The sequence below is a fragment of the Opisthocomus hoazin genome, chromosome 5 (genome assembly GCF_030867145.1).
Source record: "Opisthocomus hoazin isolate bOpiHoa1 chromosome 5, bOpiHoa1.hap1, whole genome shotgun sequence".
NCBI lineage: Eukaryota > Metazoa > Chordata > Aves > Opisthocomiformes > Opisthocomidae > Opisthocomus > Opisthocomus hoazin.
The window spans coordinates 48089742-48117621 of NC_134418.1; the positions used below are offsets into that span (position 1 = coordinate 48089742).

The 27880-nt window shown below is 45.7% G+C and overlaps 1 long non-coding RNA gene across 6 annotated transcripts; it reads right to left on the bottom strand.

Annotated features, from left to right (window-relative positions):
- LOC142361418 (uncharacterized) lies at positions 1–27865 on the bottom strand. 6 transcript variants are annotated; one of them, XR_012764033.1, is made up of 6 exons: positions 27463–27865; positions 26930–27065; positions 25322–25466; positions 13963–14185; positions 12790–12830; positions 1–2518 (listed from the first exon to the last, which is right to left on the bottom strand). It is a non-coding gene; the product is annotated as an uncharacterized LOC142361418 (long non-coding RNA). The 6 variants fall into 6 exon arrangements; XR_012764035.1 differs by lacking the exon at positions 1–2518 and adding an exon at positions 9725–11653; XR_012764030.1 differs by lacking the exons at positions 1–2518; positions 12790–12830 and adding an exon at positions 12604–12754.
- Between the last annotated feature and the right edge of the window lie 15 nt (positions 27866–27880).

A 27880-nucleotide genomic window follows, 5' to 3' on the forward strand; every position in this document is an offset into this window, starting at 1 on the left:
GTATTTTTTTATTATCTCATTTTCTTTTCAATATAGCTCCCCCTGAAGAGACAGTTGTGTAGGATTCAGAGGAAGGAGGCTCTGTTGGAGTGAGAAAATTTCATAGGGCTGTGTGTAGGAGGATGAGCAGGACAAGGAAGAGAAGGTGCTCTGCATGTTTCAGAAGGAAGGAGAGGGACTGTATCAAAATAGTGAGGTGAATTAAACAGAGAACAGAACAACAGAAAGTGAAAGGCATGGGGACTGAGAGACTGTTTTAACAGAAACAGGGATCAATGGCAAGGAGGTGTACAGGGAGACAGTCCATACAGAGCAGTAAAGAACCAAGGGAATCAGTGTTTTAGAAACGGAATGAAAACAGAAAAAAAAGATTTAGAAGATTGCAGCATTTACCAGGCTCTTCCAAACTGCAGTGTCTTTCATTAGAATGTTAATAGCTGTGTACAGAGTAATCTTCTTTTACATATTTACTTACTTTAAGAAATCACAATAAACTAAAGCAATCAAGGATTGTCTGCATGGATTAGCTGTGGTATGTTACATGTCAAGACAGTCAAACTGACTTCTTTGCAGGGCAGCCAGGTGCTGGAAGACAGTAGCTTGCTGTTAAGCATCAGGCACTGTGTAAATTAGTATTTCCTGAAGATAAAAATCTTTTGCATAATCTTTTCTATTTTATTCCCTACATCCTATCCCTACTACATTTGTGAAACCAGAGATTCACCACTGATCTGATTATTCCAGTTAGCCCCAACTGAAAACAAAAAATACCGTACCTTCACCTCAAAATGCTGAGAGCTCCGAGTGAGCTCTGGGGAAAATAGGAGCTCCCGAGAAAATATGGCATCTGGCAGCAGGGGTTGGCTGTGGTACTAGGACACTGTAAAATTTTAACTGAAGAAATTAATTGAGCAAAAGTAGATCTAAATAATTTCCATGTCCGTCTTGGTTTGATAACACTTGACCAGATGGTAATACATTGATAAGTGGTGCTGCTGACGTTATAGTAATTAATCTGTTGCAAATGCTGATATGGAACACAAAGCCAGTCACAGCTATTACCTAGATGAATACTTTGTGTGAAATTTATTTTCTTTATGTTAATGAGAGGTGAATTGTGGGACAAGTTGATTGAGTTGTGTAGTGGCTTAAATATGATGTCAAATTATCACCCAAAACTGTTGATTATAATGTTACTAGTAAAAGCTAGACTACTGTATCTCTGCAGCTGCCAGCCACCTACTCACCTACCTAAGAGATAAGCTGATCTGCTTCTGTTAATGAGGATTAGCCACCATTATGGAATTGATTTGCATATGTACAGATAAATGAAATTAAACTTGTGATATGCTATTGTACTTTATTAAAAAAAATCAGCAGTACTATAGCACTTGGAAAGCTTGCAAAGATTCTGAGCCAGACTCTGGTACACTGCAGCCACATTGTCCTGACTGAATTATCTTTCATTACTGCTATCTACTGCAGAGTGTCAAACACGTACTTAAGAATTGTTTCACTCCATTGGTACTACAATCCAAAACGCAAATGCAAAAAGCCCCAAAGATCCAGAGTTTTTTCAAAACTTAGTCTAGTGCTTCTCTTAAATCCTAAATTCACACAGAAATTTCCATTAAAAAATGTTCCTGGGAGACTTTGGTTTTAAAATTCACATCTGGAAGGCTAGAGAGATGTTCAATGGGATTATTTTAATCAAGTATCTGCATCAGATGAAGAAGCTGTACACTTCAGATCCGTGAAAAATGCCAAAGGAGGAGCAAAAATAGTAGAAGGTTAGCAATGCGCATCTTCGTTTCTGATCCATTTAGGAATGGTAATTTTTTATATGGGAGAAGAAGAGAGATGGGAGAATGCTGTAGAAATAATCACACAATTGTAATTATCCAACAGCCAAGTAGGCACTGGAAATCTTGAGAGCTTCATAAATCATGGCACATGCCAGTGGTGGCACACAGGCCGTTGCTGAGCAGCATGCCATCCAGGAAAGGGCCAAGAGCTGCTGCTGCAATGGTGGCTTTCAACAGCAACTTCAGATATTTCCCTTCCTCCTCTTCAGGCTGGCCAGGGTCCCCAGAGCACACTACCAGAGACAGGCACTTCCTGAATCCTCCTTCAGTCAACGCTGTATATGTGATCCAGTTCCAGATACTTCATATGTCTGCGGGAAGATTAGCAATCTAGGCTATTCCAAATTCTACACTTTGATAATTCTGAGGTAAAATCATTACACCCAAGGTGGATTTTTTTTTCTTAAAGTATAGCTAATGTTGCACTACAATAATATTTTTTATTGTTCTTAATTAAGGCTCTTGCCTTTCTTGAATTGTAATTTTTTAATTAGAATTCAAATTCACCACTAATGGGTTCCCTTAATCATAAAAAAGCTAGCTTTGTTCTTCATGTTTCCATTCCTTTTTTGCGTTCTTGTGAGCTTGCAAATCTGTAAGCACTTTTCTCCACTTGCAGGCCAGCATGGGGAGGTCAGGATATTTATAAGGACCTGAAATTGAAAAAAATTCATTTTGTATTTTAGTTTTGATTATTGCCACTTAAGCATAATGACCACATCCATCTAGTTAAAAGCTCAGTTTCATTGGAAATTGCTGTTTTATCAGTGAAGCACTACTAATCAAAAATGTATGAGCAATGCTTTCATAAGTAAAAAAATAGTAAAATAGTCTCATAAGTAAAATGAAATAAAAAATGGAGAGTGAACAACTTTCTGTTCTAACATGGCCATCTGTCATTTATAAAGACATCACCCCATTAACCTGTCTAATCAACTTGGTTCTTTTTTCAAAGTTGGTTAAGTAAGTTTATGAGGAGACGTAGATGTTCTCTTGATTAAATCTGTTGTAAAACAGCCTCCCTGGTGTTCTGCTTTGTGTGCATTTACACATATAAAAGTAATTACATGTACATATCACTACTGTAAATTCCATGCTTGTCATATTACAGTACATGACATTTTCATTTCCTCCTGGTGAAAATGAAATCTGATATTTTCTGTTCCAGCAATAACGACCAATTAGAATTTGTTATTATTAATGTTTGTCCTAAAGTGCTCCAAGTCATGAGGTGGTTTCCTCCTAGGCAGTTGAATTTATAATGTGGAATAAAGGGGTTTGACATGTTGCTATACCACCTTCAACCATTCCCTCTCAAGCCTGGTTATTCCTTCAACCAACTGGGAGATCCCTACAGAAAACCCACAGCGTAGGGAAGGATATTACCAAGTTCAAGTTTAAAGCAGAGAGCTGAAATAACGGATTCTCCTCAGCAGAAATTCCTGAAGTCTGTCTCTGACCTTTCCTTCCTGACATTTTGCTCTTATCATAGGGACCAGAGCTTAGCTCTCTTGCAAGTGACCATAGCTCTGCAGAAGTCAGAGTTGGTTAAGTTGCATCCGTTCTGATGCAATGTGGTCAGCTATCTTCGTCAGGACTTGCTCAGTGCCTTCAGGTTCTGCCGGTAATGGGGAAACTACTGGAAACTGACCTTTTGAAGAACTGCCCAATGAATTAAATCAAATAACTCTGCTATACCTGGAAATCACAGCAGAGAGGCTTCTATAATATGCAGTCAAAGTTTATGTAAATAGCTTAAATACTGAATATGTTTTAAATGCTTTACTAGTCACTTAGATATGTTCCAAATAGGTTATATTTCATAAAATGCCAGTGTTATCAATGCCAATTTCAGCACTTGGATAATTTTTTTATTGCCTGATTCTTCTTTGATTTAAAATAAAATACGTTCTCAAATCCTGAGATGAGTACCTTTACGCATATGGAGAATTTTTTGTAAAGACCCTTCAATGGTGATGGAAAGCACACTTCTTTTTAGACAAGTAGTGACCACTTGGTTTGAGAATCAAATCTCTTTACATTGTATGTGAAATCTTCCCTCTAGAAACTTTTCTCTCTCGAGGTAACCGGAGAGGCAGGCGACACACAAAATCACAATGAAGAGAGGAGGAAAGACAATTCTATATCGTATGTGGAGGGAGAGAGGGTTAAAAAAAGAGCAACCAGTTGGAATTCTGTCATGACACATCATATGATAGAAAACAGACGACAATTTTTGGGGTGCTCCATTTGGAACATGTACTTGCACTGAAATGCCATGGAGGGAGCTGGTCAGTTGGGGAGTATTACAACTCAGGGAGTGGCCAGCACATCAGTAAATGCCCATAACCTTGTCTCAAGCAGAGAGACAGAAGAACAGAGAATTTCTTTCTGACTCTGGCTGGCCACTTTTTCCTCTTTCCTAGTTCATAAGCACATGTAGCATAGTCACAGCCATAAAGAGGCAACTGTTTCATCACCTTTTTCTCGAAGAATATTGACATGCTGAAAAACAAGGAGTAAGCTTATGCCATCTTTACAGTCTGAAGGCAACTGGATGTAATACTACGCGGCAGCTGAACTCATAATCCAATGTTGGAAATTTTGAAAATTGAGTGGTTTTGCACAGTTTGAGATCTATTCTACTGGATCTTGCCTTACAACTTTTTTTTTTTCTCAAAAGCAAAGGGAGCTAGTGGTAGAGCGTAGAAGAAACAGTGGCAGACTAAAACCTCTGAACTTGAGCTTGTTTGAGCAGCTAGTAGACATGATCTCATGGGAGGGTGCTCTGATGGGCAAAGGGCCACAGAGAGCTGGTCAGCCTTCAAGGCCATCCTGAAAGCACAAGGACGGCCCGTCCTGACCTGCGGGAAAATGGGTGTACACCGTAGGTGGCTAGACTGTCTGACCAGGAAACTCCTAACTGAGCTCCAATGTGAAAAGGAAGTTGGGGGGGGGGGGGGGGGCCTGGAAGTGGGGACGGGCTGCATAGTAGAAACAGAAGTAGCGTGGATATGCAGGGATGGAGTTGGGTGTTACATGTGATTACATGCTGCCCAGAAAGGCTGTGGAGTCCCCAGCCTGGAAAATTTAAAAAACTTGAATGCATAAGACCCTAAGCAACCTGACTGAACTTTGAAACTAGACCTGCTTTTTGCAGGAAGCTGAAGCAAATGACCTCCGGAGGTCCTTTCCAACCTAAATCACTCAGTGACTCTATAGTCTTCATAGAATCAAGAGTCATACAGGCCAGCCTAGACCCATTTGCTCAGGACACTGTCCGTCTGAGTTTTCACTCTCTCTGCAGAAAGGCTACTCACAATTTTAACTTGGACATATGAATTGAACCTAATTTAAACTTATTCCTTACTGTTTCATTTCTGGCAGTCTTTCTTTTCAAATTGTGTGAAATTTATGTACCAATATGTGGGTTTCTTTCTTGGACATGATGTTATTTTTCAAAGCAGAATCTACATTGTCATGTAGGGTAAAATTGTTTTTCTAAAGAAATACAGACCAGAGGCTACCTGTTAGTTGTTTCTTTCTATGTGTATAGATGGTTTATAAAAGTATAATGCGATATTTTGAAATGAGAGGTGCTTTAGGATATTGTTTAAGATTGCCTCATTTTGAACATTGGCAGCTATAAAAAAAAAGAAATTTACAAATATTTTCTGATACATAGTCACATTGGAGGAAAAAAACCCCTGTGTGTTAGCATAATGAAAAATACACGATATGAGAGCAGCAGGGATTTTCTACAACATTCACTGCACTCTTTATTCAGCAAGTTACATGAATGGGTCTAACAACAATTATAGTAGGGAAGCGGACTAGATGGCTTCTTGATGGCACTTCTTGTAAAATATTTCTGTAGTTTCTTTGTCAGGATATCACACCATTACAGACCTAAGCCCAGGGCTGAGAAGTCTTTCTGCATAAGCCCATGCCTATTGAAATGCACTGAGGTATCTTTAGTTAGAACATCGTATTTAGCTGAAAGAGATTCAAAAAAGAAGGGCTAGGTGCAGAAATAAAAGTTTACTTGTTCTGGTAGGGCAGCTAGACTGGTTTTGATAACAATGCCATAGGTCGATTTTTTCCACTTCTTTTTGAGTAAACTTCCAGTAGCATGGCAAGGGTATTTATTTATCTGTTTCAGAAGGATCTCTCTTTTTCAGCTTAAGTTTGTATCTTAAAAGGATACAAAATTAAAAGAGCTGTTATCATTCAGTTGCCTACAACCGCACTGTCTGAATTTATAAATATTGCAAGTTGGAGTCTTGCTTAAAGAAAGAAGCAAAAATTGAATAAAGGGTTTGAGATTCAGCTGTAGAAAATAACCCTAAGTATTCACACGTTTTTAGAGACTTGAATCCTAGTGTTACAGTAGTGTGAATGTCATTGGGGACTGGATATATTAGTATTCTAGTGATAAGTCTATTTTCTGCTTTTTGAAAAAGAATTTTCCATTAAGATTGTAACTGCCAAATATCCTACACCATTTGCGACCCTCAAATATTTTGGAGGCTCCCATCATCTTAATACAAGGTGTAAAAGGGATGATTTTCCCCTGGAACCATGTATGCGCCAGTTGCTCTGACACTGCAGACAGCTGGTAGTCTGAAGATCACCACTTGAAAACCATTATGTGAACAAATAACCACGTTCTCCACTTACTAAACTAATTTAACTAGCCACATTGTAAAATTATGCTGCAAGCCGTTCATGATCCTTGAGATGAAACATGTTACTCTTCAAATAATGCTTTATGCTGAAATATTTATTCCTTTAAGGGAAAAAAAATCACTGAAATATCTTAATTTAACTGTGGTATCTGATCTTTACTATTTTTAACATATCCGCCTAGTACAACTGATGATTGGGTAAATAGACATTCAGCCATATGCCTTTTAGACAAAAACTTTTAAAGTCATTTTCTTATTTGAAGTGGGTGATGGATGAAATGCATGAGGAAAATCAGATTTTTGTGCCGACTACAGCATAGTGGAAATCTTCTTGCATAATGAAGTGTTAACTAAGTCATGCTTTTGCAGAATGATTTAAGGTGTGATTCCACCACCAAGAGACAGGGCTCCATGGTGTCTCAGTAATTTCAGCATAAGATGTGCGGAGTTTGCAAGGAAAAAAGGTGGGAATGTTTGGCTTTGGAATTTTTCCCCTCCTAATTTCCAGTCCCCTAAACTCCTCCTTTGGGCTTTTTACAGCCCATGCATCATTAGCTGGAATAAATTATCATCAAACTAAATTGCATGATTAACTATAGCTGAGTTGGTAGTAGAGGGAGAGAGACTTTAACCTTCACCATAGGCAAATTTGGTAGGAAATAACTGATAAAGAACATGCTCGATCACCTCATTAGGGCACTTTTAGAAAACAATCTTTTACATAAGAAGCAGAGCGTTAAGAAAAGCATAACAATGAGATAAAACAAGCTTGTACAAAAAGATACCCCAGTTTCAGAAATATTACAGTCAGAAAATTACCAGTTTTATGGATAAATTTCAGATTGTTCTATAAAACACTAGGGGAAAAAAATCAGATAATTGAGAAACACAGAGATAAATAAAACCTTGATAATCAATTATTTGCTTAGCAAAAAAAAAGATAATAGATTTTTTTTCAAAAACACGTAAATCTGAATAATCCATTGAAATATGATCTAAAAGGGCAGAAGATTATAAAGCACAGGAACTGTCTGGTCCCTCCCCCCCCCCCCCCCCCCCCCCGTTTAATTTGCAGAATTAAAAAATTGAGGCACTTATATCCATTCCCTAGGAGATACAGAGACCGTGATTTTTGTATAAACAGCTTTCTGCTCTTCAAACACCTCCAGCCATAGCACTCGTAGTATCTTGGCTCTGCTTGTGCAGAGTCTCTCCAGTCCGCCCCGCGAAGCAGCAGCAGCAGGAGGAGGGAATGAACGGTGACTTTCTGGTGGGAGGGCAGACACGGCCCCCCAGCACCTCGCTCTGCTCTCCTGCCCGTTCCAAAGGGCTGTGACCACGGCGAGTTGCACAGAGGTGAGAGGGACTGGAAGCACAGTGCGCTGCCCTGTGATTATGGATGCTGGAAAGTGATCCTTGCCAGCAGCAGTTTTTAATTGGTAATTTATGTGTTATGCCACAATGTTTTGCTACAGTGGCATTCAAACTATTTAAAGTATTTTTAATTAATGAGAACCCACAAAGGAAGAAAGCTGTATCCGTACAAGGAAATAGGACAACACAGAAGTTCTCATGTGAGCCAGGGTTCTAAGGAAAATATTGGCAATGAGGCATAAGGCTGCCCACATCTAGACTTATACTGGGGTGTAAATAGTGAGAGCTAGCTAAACAATGTAGATTTGAAGCAAAACCAAAACCAGAACATTAAATAGGCTGTAGCAGTACTATGAAAAAGCGTATACTCATGAAGATTGAACGCTGCCTGGCAAGGCACTCAGACCCTGAATTTTTCTGCCTAAATTACACCTGAACTGTTGACTAATGTTACTCCAAATGAAATTTAGGTTTGAGTAATATATTTGAAATTTATATATATTCTATTTTGAAATATTCTATTAATATAGAATAAAGGGAAGGTTGCTTTTTCACATTTAGAAAAAAATACTTTCCCTGATTTAGATACTAAGTAAAATGCTGGTAATTCCCTCCTCAAACACGAGTACATAAGTTATACAAGAATACTTATTTTTTTGGGCAGTACATTTATTAATATTAGATAGGAAAAAAAAAATCTCAGTTCCAGAAAGCAACAAAAGCTATTGAGGTATCTTGAGTTTTCCTTCTATTAAAATAAATCAGTAGTCTTACTTGGATTCTTAAAATTAATTTATGTCCAGAAGTTAAACATGTGTAAATAAAGTGACTGCATAGATCCTCCAAAGAAAGAAAGGGCCAACGCTACAGCCAGATTTTTGGGGAAAAGTTTCTTGGTTTTATTCTGGTGGGTAAAAGTATGTATTAAATAACGCATGGTTTCTGTTGATTACTTGATAATAGTTTATATGGTTTGTGTATTAAAAAATTGCAGGTTTCTAAACAGGTTTCTGTTTTGGTAGGAACTGATGGTTTTCACTGGTAGTTTAAAAAAAAAAAGGTACTGCAAAGTTAAATTTCTTAGGAACGCTTTAAAAAAAATCTGACACATGTAGCAAGAAGAAAGTGTTATTAAAAGAATGCTCATTTAAACAGAATTAATATAAATCCATTCTGTTTAGACTGGAGACCTGACAGGACAAGGCCGAACAAGACTCTCGTGCCCCTGAGGGGCTGGCTGAGCTGCACGCTGTGAGCTCGCCCTCACTCGTGCGGCGCCCTTCACCTCGCCTGCGCCGCGCCGCAGGGACGGTGCAGGGTAACAACCCGGCTCGGGGCGACTCGGTGAGCCCGCGCCTTAGCACCCGGGGACGGGGCGCGGCAGCGCAGGGGACACAGCACAACACCCCCACCGCAGCGGCGCCACCTTCCCGACGCCGGCGGCGGCACCAGCGACGGCGGCCGCACGCCCACACCGCGCACGGGCGGCAGCAGAGAGGGCTGCGGCGTCGCCCCGCAGGCCCGCAGCACCACGTTGCTGTCACCGCGGACGGCAGCGTGGAGCACGGGGGCGCCGCCGCGCATGCGCAGAGCCACTCCTGCAATACCGCGGTTTGGTCGTCAGGCGGCAGCAGTGAGCGGGGTCGCCACCGCACATGCGCGGCACGAGCCGCACAGTAACGCGACGGCCAGGCGGGGGGAGGAGGTGTGGCGGGAAGCCCGCAGAAACCGGCAACAAAGCTACACCGGGGGCCGCGGCGGTAGCGAAAGCTACGCCTCGCCGCATGCGGCCGAGACCGCCGCGGCCGCCCGGCAGCCTGCACCTCCCAGCCTGGCCCGGCAGCCAGCATGGCCGCCCGCAGCGCGGCGCCTCGGGACTACGGCTCCCGGCGTGCCGCGGCCTCCCTCGCGCCCTTCTCGGGACGATCGCCGGGTCATGGCGTCGCCACGTCAGCGGTCCCAGAGGCTCCTCCCCGTGCCGGTCATCTCTCCCGGCGGCCCCGGTCCCGCCCGCAGGACGCTGCTCCTCGCTTCGCCCGGCGCCGCTCGCCTCCTCCCTCGGTGCAGGCACGCCCCGGCGGCGCTGGCCTTCTGCGCGCCCTGTAGCGGAACGCGGCCTTTCGCAGCACTTGGATCCGCAGCACCCTCCCGGCGTCCTGCGCTGACCCCACCCGGAGAAGCGCGCCGGTGGTGAGGACCGAGGCGCAGAGCTCGGTCTAGCACCCCACCGCGGGACGTTAAATGTCGGCTGATGCTATTTCATCACCTCTTTCGGTGCGGGAAGAACTTCCAGGAGCCCAAGACCGAAACGCGAGGCGAAAGGAATGAAGTGTCTTGAGTCACAAGTTTCACGGGGGTCACGTAGTTCAAGTACACTGCAGGTAGTTTTACTGGACAGCACTGAGGGAAATAAATGCAGCCCGGTCTCTCAGGAAGAACGATGCTGCCTTTCATCCTGTGTTAACAAGTTACTAAGGAAGCGTGCTGTGGCGTACTGGGGAGGGCACCGCAGAAAAGCAGCGTCTTGACTATTTCTTTTTTCCTTCAGGATACCTAAGCAAGGCAGGCAAATGTTCCAGCGCTAAATGCAGTTCTTACATGATGGCCACTCTGAGATATTTAAGTGAACTTACTGGAGCCCTCAGCACAAGAAGGACATGGAACTGTTGGAGCGGGTCCAAAGGAGGGCTACAAAAATGATCCGAGGGCTGGAGCACCTCTGCTATGAGGACAGGCTGAGAGAGTTGGGCTTGTTCAGCCTGGAGAAGAGAAGGCTGCGGGGAGACCTGATTGCAGCCTTTCAGTACTTAAAGGGAGCCTATAGGAAAGATGGGGACAGTCTTTTTAGTAGAAACAGCAGTGACAGGACGAGGGGTAATGGTTTTAAACTAAAACAGGGTAGGTTTAGGCTGGGTATAAGGAAGAAATTCTTTACAATGAGGGTGCTGAAACACTGGAATGGGTTGCCCAGAGAGGTAGTGGAGGCCCCATCGCTGGAAACATTCAAGACCAGGTTGGACAGGGCTCTGAGCAACCTGATCTAGTTAGTGGTGTCCCTGCTCGCTGCGGGGGGGTTGGACTAGATGACCTCTAGGGGTCCCTTCCAACCCAAAACTTTCTATGATTCTATGATTACAGTCTTAGACCCTTTCCCACCTAAGGTGTTGAAAAATTCCTGTTGCTGCTAGAGTATCATCAAGTGCTTTACAAACTGCGGTTTACTACAGAAGCATACCACAGTGCTGCAGGGGCACTGCAGTGTTGTTTCACTGGGGAATTTTGCTCTCCACCTTTCTTCCCTAGAAGCTAGATACTTCTACCTCTGTAACATTTTTTAATGAGTTTGAGTAATTCCTTCTTTAAGAGATGAAGCAGAAATACTGCAAATTACAGACTTTCCTCTCTTGTGGTTTTGCAGCAGGCAACTATGTTAAGGAGAAACCCTTGTCTGACTCCCCTCGGGGAAGACTTCCACCATTCCCAGCTGCTCTGAAGGAGGAGAACAATACTGCACTTCTACACAGTCAAACATTTACATCAAAGTATCCCAGAGAAGAATCTCGGTCTTGAGCACTAGACAAGTAATCATCTTCTATGAGAACTCGAACCCAAACCCAAAGGCAAATGACTCCCCTGACTGGGCTGGCACTTAGCCAGGCAGAGGTCCAAGGCTCTGATGCCACCAAAAAGCTCTACTGCTGAACGTCAGGGATGTTTCTGCTGCACCTGAAAAGCAGCGGGAGCAGGTCAATGCACAATACTGCTTCTCCCCAGGCTTGCAAAACCGATCATTAAATGAATCCCGGTTCAGTGAAGCAGCAGCCAGCAGTGTCAGTGAACACCAGGCATCTTCCCTTCACACAGAAAATCCAAGGAAGTAAAAACTTGTTTGAATGCCTCAAAAAAATCAAGTCATACAGGGAAGAGCAAGCAGGCAGTGTCTGACTCCCCTGCGTCTGTATGCTGCTCTGTGGGGGATGCCTTCTGGACTTGGCTTGCCCAGGAATTTTCAGCAAGCCCTGAGCCAACCTCAGGTGTTCTGCTCTCTGACTTGGTCTGTCTGTCCCTGTAGGACAGGCTTGAGTGTGTTCCAGGATGGGCGCTGTGAAGCAGCCCACCTACTGCATTTGGGTACCCCAGCTGACAGGAATACCTCTGCTTCTTACAGTGAAGCACCTCGTGAAGCCACCATGCTTGGGGTGGTAGCAAAGTCTAATGACTGCCCTTGCACGAGTGGAGACATGAAGCACAGGCTTTGCTGAGGCACAGTTGTCCGAGAGTGGGATATCCGGGGAACACAGATACCTGAACTACTCCTGCCTGCGGGCAGCACTACTCCAGCACCACCCTAGGGGTTTCCCTCAGAGACCAAACTGGAGCAGGGGATTTAAAAATGTTTTTTCCAACTGTTGGCTCCTGTGGCACTGTATAGCTAATCCCTTTGAGAGCTGCTGGTCGGGGAGAGACCACAGCCCTGGCAAGGCACAGGATACAACAGCAAAGATCTCATCTGTCACCCACGGGCTGCAGAGAGTCTCAGCAGGACTTGGCTGGTACTCGTGCTTTGTGCTTTTTTTCTTCGTGGAGTGTTTGCATTCACAGAGTCTTTTCAATAAAAAGAAAATACTTTCTAATACGAATTGGTGCAATAGAAATTGCAATCTGACTGACTTAACTGACATGCAGGTCATGTTACATGATTTATTTCTGTATCAGACTCTGAGGTTATATTTAATGCACCTTTTGGATTCTCTCTGGGAACAAGGAAGGCAGATGAGCAGACACATGGCTTAGAAGAACTGCTGTTTTCAGAACTGGTCCTGATGACTAGGAAAATAAATAAAACCAAATGGGTAAGTTACCTGAAAATCTCCACAGCAATGTAGTCATTCCAGATAAACACCTGCACAGCAAGACAGACAGGTTTTCTTGGTCGGGCGATTAAATTTCTATTGATGTATAAATCAAAACACCAGATTACAAATCATTGTCATGAAACTTTACTGGAGGTTATGTTTCCCTGTTCCTTTCCTACAGTTCAATAACATTGGATCTTTCTGGAATATGCTCTTTTAGATTTGTCAGAGAAGTCAGAAATGGAATTCAGGTATATGGATGAATCTTAAAATCTTGAAAATAGTATTGTGAACATGTGTTGAGGCTGCTTGTGGTTTAATTGGTTGGATGTTGTATTCACTTGAATCTGTTTCATATGATTATGTAGATACATGCAGAGACATAAAGCTATCAGATGTGTTACAGCTACTCATTGCGTTTGCCTTCGGAGCATCTGAAGGTATGCCCTGTCAGCTGGATTGTGCATCTATAGCTGACATTCCCCCTCACTGATTTATACATGTTGGGAAAGTGCCCAAGAACAAGTTGGGCCGTCTGCAACAGGTGGCTCGTGTCTTGATTTCTTACTGTCATAGTCTGAGTTCTGTGAAATTCAACTTTACTGCACTAAAGAATTACTTAAGTGCATTACCCTGCCCTTTTAGACAAACAAATTAAATTTGCTGCTGCTGCTGCATATTGTGTTGTACTGGGCGTTCTGCCTTTTCTTTATTCCAGCCTTACATCACAGCATTCATTGGAAGAATATGCTGTCTGCATTAAGTGACATTTTACTGTGCAGGTCATGCTGGGGTCCTGTTAATGTCCATCTTCCTGATGTCGTTTCTAGTTGGATGTTTTAGAAATTCCAGTAAGAAAGAAGGATAATGTTTTGTGTGGCTTTGTCAAATATTTTGAATGTAGTTTGTGCAAAGGTCAAGTGTTCCTATGTGGTCAGCAAGTGATAAACAACATTTAGTAACGTGCCATGTAAAATGAGTTAGTTAACTGACAGTCTAAAACTGCTGCTTTTCCACAGGCTTACACAGTAACACACTGAATTCAGAAACAGGTACGTTGTGACTGCCATGGTAAGTGGAGGCCTCAGACAGCGCAGAGGCCAAACAAAAAGAGACAAGGGATGCCTGTAGAGAAGGGGAGGTACAAATCTTGCATGAACAGCAGATGACTCAACTTACCTTGAATAGGGTATTAATGGTGACCCCAACAGCTGGCCTTCTGCTCTTGGCTCCCCTGAAATGAAGACCCAGGGTCCATGTGTTCTGTGTGCCTGGAGTACTGGTTATCAGTCCCTGCAGAGGTGTCTTAGGGAACAGCCGGGTCTCCTTCTCAGCTTCCCAGAGTCTGCTGAGGGACACTGCAGCATGTGGAAAGGATCCTCTCTGCAGTTTCAGCCCAGACCTAAAGCAGCATATTGAAAAGGATGTGCTCTAGCATCTCATTCACTGTTCACACTGCGATTTAGGATCGACAGCTGTTAAGACAGAAGCCGTGTGTGTACACGTTTCTGTTTGTTGCAAGGGCATTTAAAAACAGACATTGTAAATCCTCAAACAATGGTGGTGATGGCAGGGTGCAATGGCAACACACTCCACTCTGTGTGAGAGGGAACTCTGTCCAACCACAGCCAGAGCATGATGATCATGGGGAGGAAGGAAATGGGGCCAGAGAGAGGTGAGATTTAATAAAAGTTAAATGTACTTTCATGGAACATCTTGGCTGATTCTGTTCTACCATAAAAACTTTACTGGTGTCAATAAGAAAATTCTCATTGATTTTATTGCTATGAGATGACTCCCCCCAAGTCCCCTGAAAAAAGAAAGTTCTGGAAAAAAACAGGAGGTACTGAGTGTCGTTAATTCCCCATGGAAGTACATTGTTGAAGAAGCATCATGGCTTGTGGACTCAAGCACTAAATAAAAGCACTGTACTTACAGTTGAGCAGGATAGACTGGATGTGCCTGACAGTCCAGTGTTTCGCTAAAGAATGGTTGCACTTCCATACGTCCTGCACCTCTCCGAGATATTACCTGAATGTGGGCCAACCCATTCATGCATTGTCTTACTTGTGGCACCAAGCACAAAACGTGTTTTTGTTTATTTCAATACACAGATCTAGCTATATTAGAAAAACAGTTGTTTCATGGTGGTGTAGAAAAAGAGGAGAACTTAAATACAGACTGGAGGTAACCTGAAACACCGAATGAAAAGGAGAACATAATCATGCACAGATGCAGCTACACAAAATGAGGTGAAGACAGCTCACAAGGGTCTCCAGGAGAAGAGACCCAACGCATGTGGAGTTAGGACCTGTGAAAACCCGTGAGGGAACAGTGCTCCTTACCCAGCTTTTCCCAACCGATTGGATAACGTCCAGCATTTCAGTACTCACCCGGATTTAGAATACAATAGGTGACAGAATGAATCAGGATGTGCTTACCTCCTTGAAATTATTATTCCCTTAGCTAGATGCAAAAAAACTTTGCCACCTCTTGTCACAGCAGAACCAAGAACCATTCTTGATTTTTGTTTTCATCAATACTTACTAGTGTATGCGCAAGTCTTTTCAAAACTGGCTTCTGAATTACCCTCCACTTGGTCTTGAAAATATTCAAATAATATTCCCAAATATTGTCCTAGATAGTTAATCCTGCTCAGGTGAATAAATGCAAGCAGAGTAAGCACAGTGGGACATTTAACCATGGCACCTCCACTCCCTGAACAAAGCTACATGCAAATATCATCTCTTTCCTCTCCCTGTATTCTGTTGCCCTGAAACTAAACAGGCCTTTTCCTTCAAATGGTGACAATATAATTCATTTCTTTGTGCTGAAGAGATTAGGTGAAAAGGCAGAAGCAGGATTAATTTACCATTGAGGTAAGGGGATGGAGTCCTGTTGATTTCAGCAGAGCTATGCTCTCTTGTGTCAATGAGGGATTTTGACCTGATGCATTTCTGAAGATGAAACCGAACTTTCTGAAAAAGGTGAAATGTTTCCACAGAAATAAACTACTGCATGAGTCTTGATGACTTGGACTAGCCATCAGGAAATCCTTCCAGCATCAAAACATCTTCAGGAATTTATTTGCCCATAAACAATCTTTATTACTTACTACCACAACTACCCTAACACATTGGACACCTGGAAGATCACTGTCTTCAGCACTGCACAGAAGGCCACTCAGAAAAAATCCCAAGCTAATGCCTGCTCACTGTCATCTGTCAGGATGAGAGCAGCTCCTTTTTGTCAGTTTCTGCCATGTGACACTATGCCTTTCTAACAGGAAAGGGTTGTCTGTCTGGCCGCAGCTGGAGAAGGCTGGGACAGTTTTGTGTCAGTGGGCACCAGGGAAGGATCAGCAGAAATGCTGGTGCTCAAGGCAGCCCAAACAGAGGGAAGCCGTACACGTTAGACAGGGTGCTCCTATAATCCTCCTCAGTTCAGAAACCGAGAGTGGCAAGGGAAGTGCCCTCGCATTTCCACAAAGTTTCATATTAGCTGTGTACAACACTGACAATGTAACGAGTTATGTGTGCTGCAGTACCAAGCTGGCTGCTCGTGGACCGGTATCCACCTGGACAGCTAGCCCAGGAGCTAGTCCAAGCCTCTGATGAACTCATCACAACAGCTCCTGTGATCACCCTTGCAACACTCCCACTGACACTGGGAAGTCCTTTTGCCCCTGCTTTGCAGATGAGAAGCAGAGATAAAGCCATGACTATGAAGTAAAGCGAGGACTCAAGCCACATGTTTGGGTCACCTCACTGAAAGAGGGTTATAGGTTAATGCTTCACACCTCTGATATCCTAGAAAAAGGGCTTGTCATTGCAATCAAACTGACAAAACAACCAGTTTATGCATCTTAGCTTAACCAGTAAAAAGTGCATTTCCCCATAAATATTCTCCCGGCAGCAGACGCAGTTGTGGTTGTTCTCAGCATCCTTACCCCTTGTGCATCCACCTCTTTGTCCCTACCATCCACCCTGTCCCCCAGGGACAATAATCCAATTCATGCACGAAACTGATCTGAGTTTTAAAATAACCCAAAATGGCAAAAGATGTCAGCAGCAGATAGCCTGCAAGTGCAGAATCACAGCAACTACGCTGCACCCCAGATTCCCACTAACTGTAATGGGCGCATACAGAAGGCAGATGGCAAGGCAGACAAAGATTGCACATTGAATACAGCGGTATGTTGCTTAGACACAGTATTTCTACATGATAGTCTCATGACGAAACCAAACAAAAATTACATGCTGCTGAAGCTTTCATTCAATGCTGGACATGACTTTGAACACATTCATCTTCCTGCGGACCCAATGCAGTCCAGGCTAAGTCAACATGAGGATGCTCAGAAGTTTCCATATGCTTTGGGTCAGAGCATGTAAGCTGACAGGTTCACTTGTAAACACCAGATTTCATCTAATTGTCTACATTACAAAATGATGCTACAGGATTTCATTTTGCATGCAGGCCCCATGCTTTTTGTTTTTTTACAAACACGTATTTTAACTTGAATATTGCCTCAGTTTTTGTCTTACAGAAGAGGCATGTATTTACAATGCTGAATGCCTATTATGCCATTCTTCCTATTTGCTCTTAGGATGAAGTAGTAACCCTTTCCATAAGAGCAGGCAGTGGTTGTATTAACAACAACTAAGCAAAGATGAGTGCAGCATCAACAGGAAATAAAAACTGCTACTGAGTGGAATATGCCATGGACTGGGCCACACACGAGCAGACTTCTGCACGGTTTCTAGCTTCAGAAATATCTGCTCATTTCCACCTTCAAAACTGTCCTGGGTTTGGCCAGGACAGGGTTAATTTTCACCGGACTCCAGGAAGGGGCACAGCCAGGGGCTGGGGGCTGACCCCACCTGGCCAAACAGAGCCCGGTATTCCATACCATGTGACGTCACGCTGGGTTCCGGTGGGGGGGGCGGGGCGGCGGGAACTCACTCTCGAGGCTCGGGAGCGTGCGGCGCCGGTGCGGTCCGAGAGAGCGGGTCTGTTTTTTGTCGTGTTTTCTCCTTATCTGTATCATTGTTGTTCCTGTTTCCCTCTGTTTGCTGTTCTGTTAAACTGCCCTTATCCCGACCCACCAGTTTTCTGCCTGTTTTCTTTCCATTCTCCTCTGCACCGCGGCGGGGGGAGGGGCGGCCGCGTGGCGCTTTTGTTGCCGGCGGCAGCCGAAACCAAAACATTAAATTGGCGCCCAACGTGGGGCGGGGATAATGGCAGGGCTGAGCAGCGGGTGTTAAAACTGCTTTCATAGATTTTGTTAAAATTTATTATACGCATTTACTGTGTTAGTTAAAGTCGCTGGTAAAAATGTTTCTGACTTTGATCAAATATCTCTGCTATGTAAATCCTTACTTGCTGTACGTGTTTGACGCCGTGCTGTTTGTTACCTCGGGAAAAAAGATCAGGATGATGATTTTGCTGTACTGTATGATATCGACTTACGATATGATAACATCACTGTGCATGAAATTAGGCTTGTGTTTGCATGCGGCACTGCGGTCATTTCCGTACCTCGGATCCTATGTCTTAGAATTTGTTAGTAATCAAACCCAATCTGTGGGGAAAACCGGAGGGGATGCCTTCCCCCACTCTTTTGCCCCCCCTCTCTCCCTCAGGCTGGTCCTAACGGCTTTTGAGAATTTCGAGTACCCATGGGATGCTCAGGCCAGCACTCTCCTTTTGTTCTCCCTCCTGAATGGGTTTCAGCTTTTGTTTAGGGTTAAGCAAGTCGTTAAGAACATCGTGCAGAGACCTGCCCCGGGGCCGGATAGCTGTGAGTGGCTGGGTGTGTGGGACAGCATGGGCAGGTGTCTGGAGCAGTGGGCACCCCCGGTGTGTTTTAAACTCACCCCTGAACAAATACAGAATCCGGACAATCTGGTAAAATATCTGCAAAAAGTGTGCTGCCACCCTGGGAACTCCAGAGAGACACAGATCACCACAATGTGCTGGGGTCTGGCCCATGCCTACCGAGCCATGTTCAACACTGTTCAGTGCCTTAAAGGGGAAAGGGGGGGAAGTGAAGTGGCAGGCACTGCGACTGGCGCTGCCCCCCCCAGCTGGCCCTGCAGCCCCTCCAGCCCAGCAGGCAGTCACAGTCCCCCCGACTGGCACTGCTGCTGCCACAGCTGCACGGTCTGCCTCGGTTTCCCTGGCAGGCACAGCAGCAGCTCCAGCCCCAGCTCCAGCTGCAGGCATCGCGGCTGAGCCCAATGACCAACCTGTGCCAGTAGCAGTTGCCCCCGTAAAACTAAAGAAAGATGCAAAGAGAGCAGATCGCTCCGGGAGGGATGACGATGAGCCAGGGTCATCACGGGAGATAGAGACAGAGATCATCACCCGGTCCCTGTCCCTGGGCGAGCTGAGAGACATGCAGAAAGATTTCAGCCGCCACCCTGGCGAGCACATTGCTACCTGGCTGCTGCGGTGCTGGGATAACAGGGCCAGCAGCTTGGAATTAGAGGGCAAGGAAGCCAAGCAGCTGGGATCCCTGGCCAGGGATGGGGGCATTGACAAGGCCATTGGGAAAAAGGAACAAGTCCTCAGCCTCTGGAGGAGACTTCTGTCAGGGGTGAGGGAGAGGTACCCCTTCAGTGACGATTTTGTATGCTATCCTGGCAAGTGGACCAATATGGAGAGGGGTATTCAGTACTTGAGGGAATTAGCTGTGCGGGAGCTGGTTTACTGTGACACAGATGATGAGCAGGTACCCACAGACCCAGATGAACTCCAGTGCTCACAATCCATGTGGAGGAAGTTTGTGCGGCGCGCACCCTCCTCACATGCCAACTCACTGGCAGTTGTAAACTGGAAAGGTAAAGACGCACCAACAGTGGATGAGGTGGCTGTCAGACTCTGCCAATATGAGGAAAGTCTCTCTTCCTCCCTTGTCTCAGCTGTGAATAAATTGTCCCAGAAGGTCCAGCAATTCAAAGAGGATATGTCCTACTCCCCACCTGTGCGGGCCCGCATCTCAGCTATTAGGGGCAAGCGTTTCTCTGCTCAGGAGAGGGAATACAGAGCCTACACACCACGGGACACCCTGTGGTTTTACCTGCGTGACCACAGAGAGGACATGAGGAAGTGGGATGGAAAACCCACCTCAAGTCTAGAGGCACGAGTGCGTGAGTTGCGAGGTAAAACAATCACAAAAGGGGATTCTATTAGGAAAAGTGCTGCTCCAGTTTCCAGCAGCCAGCTCTCCAGACCAGGTAGACAGTTTGACCTTGATTCCGATCCTCTGGAGGGGACCTCCAAGTCATTTTTACAGCAGGTGAGCAGCAAATTCTCTGACCAGGATTAGAGGGGCCCTGCCTCCAGCCAGGTGGAGGAAAGGGACAACCGTGTTTATTGGACGGTGTGGATTCGGTGGCCTGGCACGTCAGATCCACTAGAGTATAAAGCTCTAGTGGACACTGGTCCACAGTGTACTTTAATGCCATCAGAGTTCAAAGGGTCAGAGTCCATTTGCATTTCAGGAGTGACAGGGGGGTCCCAAGAGCTGAGTGTACAGGAGGCTGAAGTGAGCCTCACTGGGCACGACTGGCAGAAGCACCCCATTGTAACTGGCCCCGAGGCTCCGTGCATCCTTGGGATAGACTATCTTAGGAGAGGGTATTTCAAGGACCCAAGGGGGTATCGGTGGGCTTTTGGCATAGCTGCGGTGGAGACGGAAGAAATTAAACAGCTGTCCATCTTGCCTGGTTTCTCGGAGGATCCTTCCGTTGTGGGGTTGCTGAGGGTTGAAGAACAACAGGTACCCATCGCGACCACAACGGTGCACCGGTGACAGTATCGTACCAACCGAGACTCCCTTCTCCCCATTCATCAGCTGATCCGCCAGCTGGAGAGTCAAGGAGCGATCAGCAAAACTCGCTCACCCTTTAATAGTCCCATATGGCCAGTGAGAAAATCTACGGGAGAGTGGAGACTGACAATAGACTACCGTGGCCTGAATGAAGTCACACCACCGCTGAGTGCTGCCGTGCCAGACATGTTGGAACTTCAATATCAGCTGGAGTCAAAGACAGCCAAGTGGTACGCTACAACTGACATCGCTAATGCATTCTTCTCCATCCCTTTGGCAGCAGAGTGCAGGCCACGGTTTGCTTTCACCTGGAGGGGCATCCAGTACACCTGGAATCGACTGCCCCAGGGGTGGAAACACAGTCCCACCATTTGCCATGGACTAATCCAGACTGCACTGGAAAAGGGTGAAGCTCCAGAACATCTACAGTACATCGATGACATCATTATATGGGGTGACACAGCAGAGGAAGTTTTTGAGAAAGGGGAGAAAATAGTTCAGATCCTTCTGCAAGCCGGTTTCGCCATTAAGCGAAGTAAAGTCAAGGGACCTGCTCAAGAGATCCAGTTTTGGGGAATAAAATGGCAGGATGGGCGCCATCAAAACTCAATGGACACTTTAGAGTGATGATCCATAGACTAAGGGAATGATATCTGGAGACAGAAGTGGTGGTGATCAACTGCACAATGGGGGACCTGGGCATGACGTAGATGGTATGGAATAAGGGGTGGATAATGTCCTGGGTTTGGCCAGGACAGGGTTAATTTTCACCGGACTCCAGGAAGGGGCACAGCCGGGGGGTGGGGGCTGACCCCACCTGGCCAAACAGAGCCCGGTATTCCATACCATGTGACGTCACGCTGGGTTCCGGTGGGGGGGGGGGGCAGCGGGAACTCACTCTCGCGGCTCGGAAGCGTGCGGCGCCGGTGCGGTCCGAGAGAGCGGGTCTGTTTTTTGTCGTGTTTTCTCCTTATCTGTATCGTCGTTGTTGCTGTTCCCTCTGTTTGCTGTTCTGTTAAACTGCCCTTATCCCGACCCACCAGTTTCTGCCTGTTTTCTTTCCATTCTCCTCCGCACGCCGGCGGGGGGAGGGGCGGCCGCGTGGTGCTTTTGTTGCCCGCGGCAGCCGAAACCAAAACAAAAACCACAAATACAAAGTAGCAACCACTGTCAAAAAGTACTCTCTTTTTCTGTGTAAGTTCTAGAAAAGCCTTTCTCTTGAGAGTTAGAGAAAGAAAAGCATTGCCAAGCGAAAAGATATTCCTACTGATATGCAGAGCAGGCTTACCTAAAGAAACACAAATATTAGAATACTCTTACTCCTTAAGAATGATTGTCAGGGATTACCTCACTTTACCACCCTATTTTCCAAGTCGCCCAGAAGTGACCACCGCAGCTAGCTCTGAAGGTCAACAGACATGGGCTATTTCAGACCAGCACTGGCAGTCCCTCTTCTTCTCTCTTGAATATCTGCTCCAATTTTAGTTCAGACATAGAAGCCAGAGAAGCTGCCTGTCTCTCAAAGCAACACCCCGATTAATTCGTTTAGGAGTCTATCAGTAGGACTTGGCATTTCCCACTGCACACAGAAACCCAGACCTCCTGGGTGCCAGCGTAGAGCAAAAAAACTCACCATACTCAGCATTGTACGTACTGTACAGGCAGCTTTCACATCCTATGCGAGGTCTGCCTCTGTGCCTCTGAACAGTTTTAGAGAGAAACCTCATGCAGAGACTTTGCAACAACAAAATCCCAAGGTAACAAAGGCACAAAGTGAGAAGGCATCAGCAGAAAAATTATTCTTACTAGTTCTTACTCTACGGCAGCCGGAACAAGCTCTGACCTTCCAGCCAGAAACCAAGAGAAGTCTGCCCCCAGAGACCCCAGCGCTGCTGGGGCATCCGATCAGGCTCTCACAGGGCTGATGACAAGCGCCAGGCAAATGCCCTCCATTTGGATCACTGTTATACATATTTCCCCTGAGCAGCATTTGTTTTCTTTAAGATTCTTAGGTCAGTTCTGCTAAAGTTGCCTTAAATCCCAGGTGTCCACAGCAAATATGGAGGGCAATCCAAATCAGAATAAATAACTGTAAAGCTTTGGAGGAGAGCAGAATAAGTACTTCTTTATATTAATGACACATCCCGGATTCTCCACCATTAACCTTGCTCATGGCTTTACATTCCTCTTGATCGTAAGCACTGAATATGGGATCAAAGGATAAATTATCTGATGCCCCAGACACTCGGGACAAAAGACAAAAAAAGGAATACAAGCTGTGCTCAGTTGAGAGCTGTGTTTGATACCTCTTTAAAAGGGAATCACAAGTCACTAGCATTTTGTTGGGGCGAGGGGGCAGAGGAGTAGATGCATGAGAAATAACCCCCCACTTCCTCACAGCCGCTGGATGAGAGCAGCCAATGATGAGCAGGGCCAGCTACTCCACCCATGGGAGGCCCATGCTAGCTCCGCACCAAGTGGTGTGTCATTGCATGTCTGGAAAGAAGTCTGGCTTCCCTCTGCGCTCCAGGGCTGTTGGACAGCAGGGAACTGCACATGACCTGGCAGTGTTCTAAACAAGTGTCTTTAATACTGTAAAGCTGATCCGAACCCAGCATGATACTTAATAGCACGGGTCGCTCTTTGATGAAGAGTAGTTGCTAAGGAAACCACTTAAAAGCCTGTTTTAAAATACTTGCCACATATTCAAAAGCCAGAATAATTTCCTGCTGTCAGATTACAGCAGGTCTTCAAAGGTCGTTAGGAATACTCTTTAATCATTAAGATAGAAATACGCTTGTGGTTCCTCTCAGCAAACAGAGGACTGAATTCAGGTCTAGGGTATTATTCTTGTAAAACTGAAGTTATGTCACTGAAATGAAATCAGCTGTGCTACTGCGCAGCCATTCCAGAGATCAGATTTTTCAACTACATATTTCAAATGGAAAGTTACCATGTCTTAAGTTAAGACATTAAGTTACCATCTTAATGTTTTGAAGTATCACAACTTCTAGCTTATGATACTTCACAATGGTTCAAGGACAAATTCAATTTGCACAGCTAAAATGCTATAAATGGAGAAACGCCAAAGGCACAATGTGAAGGACTAGTAATATTCTGTTCTAACTCACTTTTCGCTGCATTTAAGAGGACAGATTTTTCACCAGCAGCACAAAAAGCTCAGCAAAAATCTTCTTCCTGTTTCCAAATAAACTGCCTGAATACTCAAAAGCCATTTGAAGTTTCAGGATAAACAAAGCAATTATTTTTTTATTAATGTATGCCCTTTCCAGAAAACATGGTGTATTGGGTCTGGCTGGGATATAGTTAATTTTCTCCATAGTTGCCCTCATAGTGCTGTGCTTTGTATTTGTAGCTAGAGCAGTGCTGAAAATGCACCAGTGCGTTGGCTGCTGCTGAGCAGCGCTGCCACTGCTGGCAGAGGAGGGGGCTGAGGAGGGGGAGCGACAGAGCAGCTTGGTGGGCACCTGGCAGCCAGCCAACAGTAACCCACCACACCTGGGATCGCTAAGTGCAGAAACCTTACTTTTGTTTTAATTACTACAGCTAATCCTCTAGACATGCTTTTGATCTGACCTTCCCAGAAAGTGCACAGTGTTTAGATACAAGAGTTTATCTTCCATCTTTACCGGGACAGAAGCAAGCCATGTCATCTGAACTGAGAGAGCCCTGTGGCAACAGATGCGCAGCTGGCTCCTGTCTTTCCTGTGGATGAGAACTGATTTAGAGCTAGCAGTTTGATCTGGGCAGTCCTGTGACTCTGCTCAAGTTGCACCATAACCATCCTGTTTCAGAATGCCTTCTGTTTTCGTGTAAGTCATGGGTCTCAAATGAGACAGAAACTTGTTGAGTAAGATAACCAGAGGAAACAAGGCTATCATGTCCTAAAGCCTAAGCACACAAGGGATGTCACATCACCTGGAAAAGTCTAGAGCATGAGTTTGAGAATTAGGCATAGCACGTCATTTGAACAGTACCAAAAATAATACGGTTTCACTTTTCTATTTCTTCTTTCTAATCAGAACACTTATCAGCTTTCTTAGTCATGTTTTGATGTTAACACTGTTATTTATGCAAGTGCAATACCTGGCAGGAGTGCCAAAAAGCACATTTCCCTGGAAGAACGAAGCAGCTTTTCACCCACACCCTGAGGACTGTGTGCAGTCCTTGTCAGCAAGGGGAAGCACGGCTGCTCCACCAGCGCAGGCAAGCTGGGGATAAGGGTGATGGTGAGGCAGTCAAGGACCTCACTGACAGCCCCACAACACCTGAACAAGGAGAGCCAGGCCAGCTGGTGGCAGCAACAGGGGTCAGCCATGGTCCAAGGACCACCAAGCCTGACCATAGAGACAACGGAAGCTCAAGGTGAAGCCAGGAAGTTACATCAGTCAGGGAAGCACAGGCTCAGTGAGGTACAAGGCCAGGCATGGGCATACCTACAGTGTAGTTTGGGCAGGGGCTGGAGTTCAAATTCAGCTCTCAAGCCAAGGCACAGAGATTCCCCAATAAGGTTTCCTGCAGCTCCTTTCCCAGCACCGAGGTCCGTTCTGACAGCTGGGCCATGCCAGGGCTGGCCACAAGTACAGGCAGCCAAATGCCCACGGCAGGGGCAGAGCCTGTAGAGCTTCTCAGCGCACTTAGGGTCTGACAGCAGCCATGCACACTTTTCCCGCGTTAGCTTACCTGATTTTGAAGGGCTGCCTTTGGAAAGTGCCATGGAAATTGATAGCTGTTGCCAGTTATTTGAAGGTCAGTGTTAAGAGGGTGGCTACTTCCCTTCACTACAGCCTCAGGATGTTTTCTGGTCTCTTCTGATCTGCTAGCAAACCTAGAGAGTACAGAAAGATAATTAGCTAGGCGTGTACCATAGGGAACAATTCTTCACTTATGAGGACAGGAAGCATGGTGAAAAAGTAAGTTCTCCCACTTGTAATGTCAGGCGTTGCAGAGTACATCGTGCTGGTGAGAAAAACAGAGCATTCAGAATCAGTTTGCTCTGCATTTCTAGCTTGATCTAAGATCTAACACAAGGAGGTTACAATGGACATTTCCACCCACCCAAGAATCACAGATGCTGTGTGTTGAGTTGCAGTGCTGGGCAGGACAGCATGCTAGCACGCTGGCAACCAACCTCCCCCTGCCCCCGGCAGTTTGTTTTGTTTTCCAGCCACATGAGATAGCCAATTAAGCTTTTAGAATCCAAAGATTGAAGCATGCAGAAAAGAGGATGACTGAAAAAGGGAAGAAAGGAAGCAGAAGAGAAATAATCACAGAAAAATATGTGCTAATTGTGAAGGAAAAGGAGAACAAAGTAAAGCAGAATGGGCGGTGGGGGAGGGAAAGGTCAGGAACATGATGGAGAAGCAAAACCAGAAGCAGTAAGACAGAAAAGAGAAAGATAATCTTGCAGGAGCAGAAATTCCTTGTTAGGAGGCATGGAATCTAGAAAACATAACTCCTTTTTAGTGGAAAAAAAATGCAAGGGGAAAGTCCAAGTTAGTTGTTTGCAGTCGAAAACAGATGTTGCATAGTACAAGTTCCTGCCCTTCCTGTCTCTCATTTTTTTTGCCTTCTGTGCTGAGTGCCATCAGAGGCCCCTCCAAGTGGGAAGTGCTGCAGCGTAGTTTATCCCTCTTGCCGCCCAGCTATTCCCTACAGATCCTTGCCATTGTGCCCTGGCATTGTGTCCAAGCCTGCTGCCTTCTCACAAAGACCACCTTATGCCTGCAGCCTCTTGTCTCCTGCCACCTCAAACTCCCACTGCTGCCCCTTCAGCTTCTGCCCACTTTGCTTCCAAAGCCCTGTAAACACAAGAGTAGTTGCACTGCAGCACATAAAGGCTCAACATGAAACGTTTGTCATTTCTGTGCTGGCTTTCACTGCAAACTATCAAGGGCAGAAATCGTCTCTCAGCACTTGTGCCTAGTATCATATAGGTCCCTGACACTTCTGGGAAGCCCCTGCTTGTTCTGGTCTGTAAATACCTATACCTGTTTTCCAGGGTAACATCCTGTTTTTGTTCTAAATAAATCACTGTGCTAGTTTGGATACGCTTCCGGGAGAGCTGCTGCCAGGAGAGCTTTGCCTGATGCCAGGAGAACTGGTTTCCATGAAGCATTTTTTTTCCATTGTCTCACTGAGGCCAAATGGGAACTGGAGAACAACCTGCAGTGACAGATGACAGCGTTGCTGTTCCCAAAAGACTCACAGGGTCAAATTTCATTCTAAATGTTGAGTGAGACATCACACATCTGGAAACCAGAACAATCTGGTAGGCACTGCCATGCTTACCTAACCCCTTCTTCTACACGTAGACCCATACAATGAGGTCTTCTTGCTGCTTTTCTGTTGCGGGGAAGCCAGAAGCCGATGGATTTTGCAGTCAAGGCACAGGGTGCAGTGGGCACTGGGACTGCTTAGCTGTCCCCTACGGAATGCAGAAGGGAGACAGCTGTCATCGAGCTTTGTTCAGAACACTGTAAAGATGACATTGCAGCAGGCGATAAATATTAGTGGGAGCTTTGGCAGATTAAGGATGCCACCTAGTAACAGCACTAGATATAGATACATCGGTCCAGGTTTTTAAGACTCTGTACTCATAGTCAGGAGACCAAAGAACTTGATTTCCTGAAACATCGGTGCCTTTGTGAGGTCCCGTGTTGAGAAATTGAAATCATCAGTCAGTTTGTAGACCTACAGGTCCAGTATCAGACTTTAAAGGACATTTTATGAGGTAACGTCAAAGCCAATCACAAAGAAAAGTTAGAGGAGATAATGCTCCCGAAATTTTAAAAAAACCCAACTAAACCCCCAAATCTCCCTACCTCACAAGCATCCGGAATAAACTTGACAGGGGCCTCCTTAAGCCCCTACAGAAACTAGGTCGGCTAGCGTTTTTCTGTCCAGGCTCCTGCTTTCCAGCACCGCCGTCTCCAGAGCGCTCCCGAGGCCGCTGCGGTCGGTCGGCTGCCCGCTGGCGCCACGCCAGCGCCTTCCTCCAGCTGCCGCCGGGCCGCGGCTCAGACGAGGCGGCGGGGGCGGGCGCGGGTTTTGCCACCGAAGCAGCGCGCTCGGCTGTGTTTTAAACCCGTCGCCGTGTTCTGCCCCCGCCGCGCAGACCTCCCTCTGAAGGAGGCCCCCTGAGAAGCCCACCACGAGCCGCAGCCCGCGCGCCCCCGCAGCCCGGCTTTCCGCTCGGCCCGGACCGGCTCCGCGGCCGCCGGCCGGGCGGGCGGGGCGGGG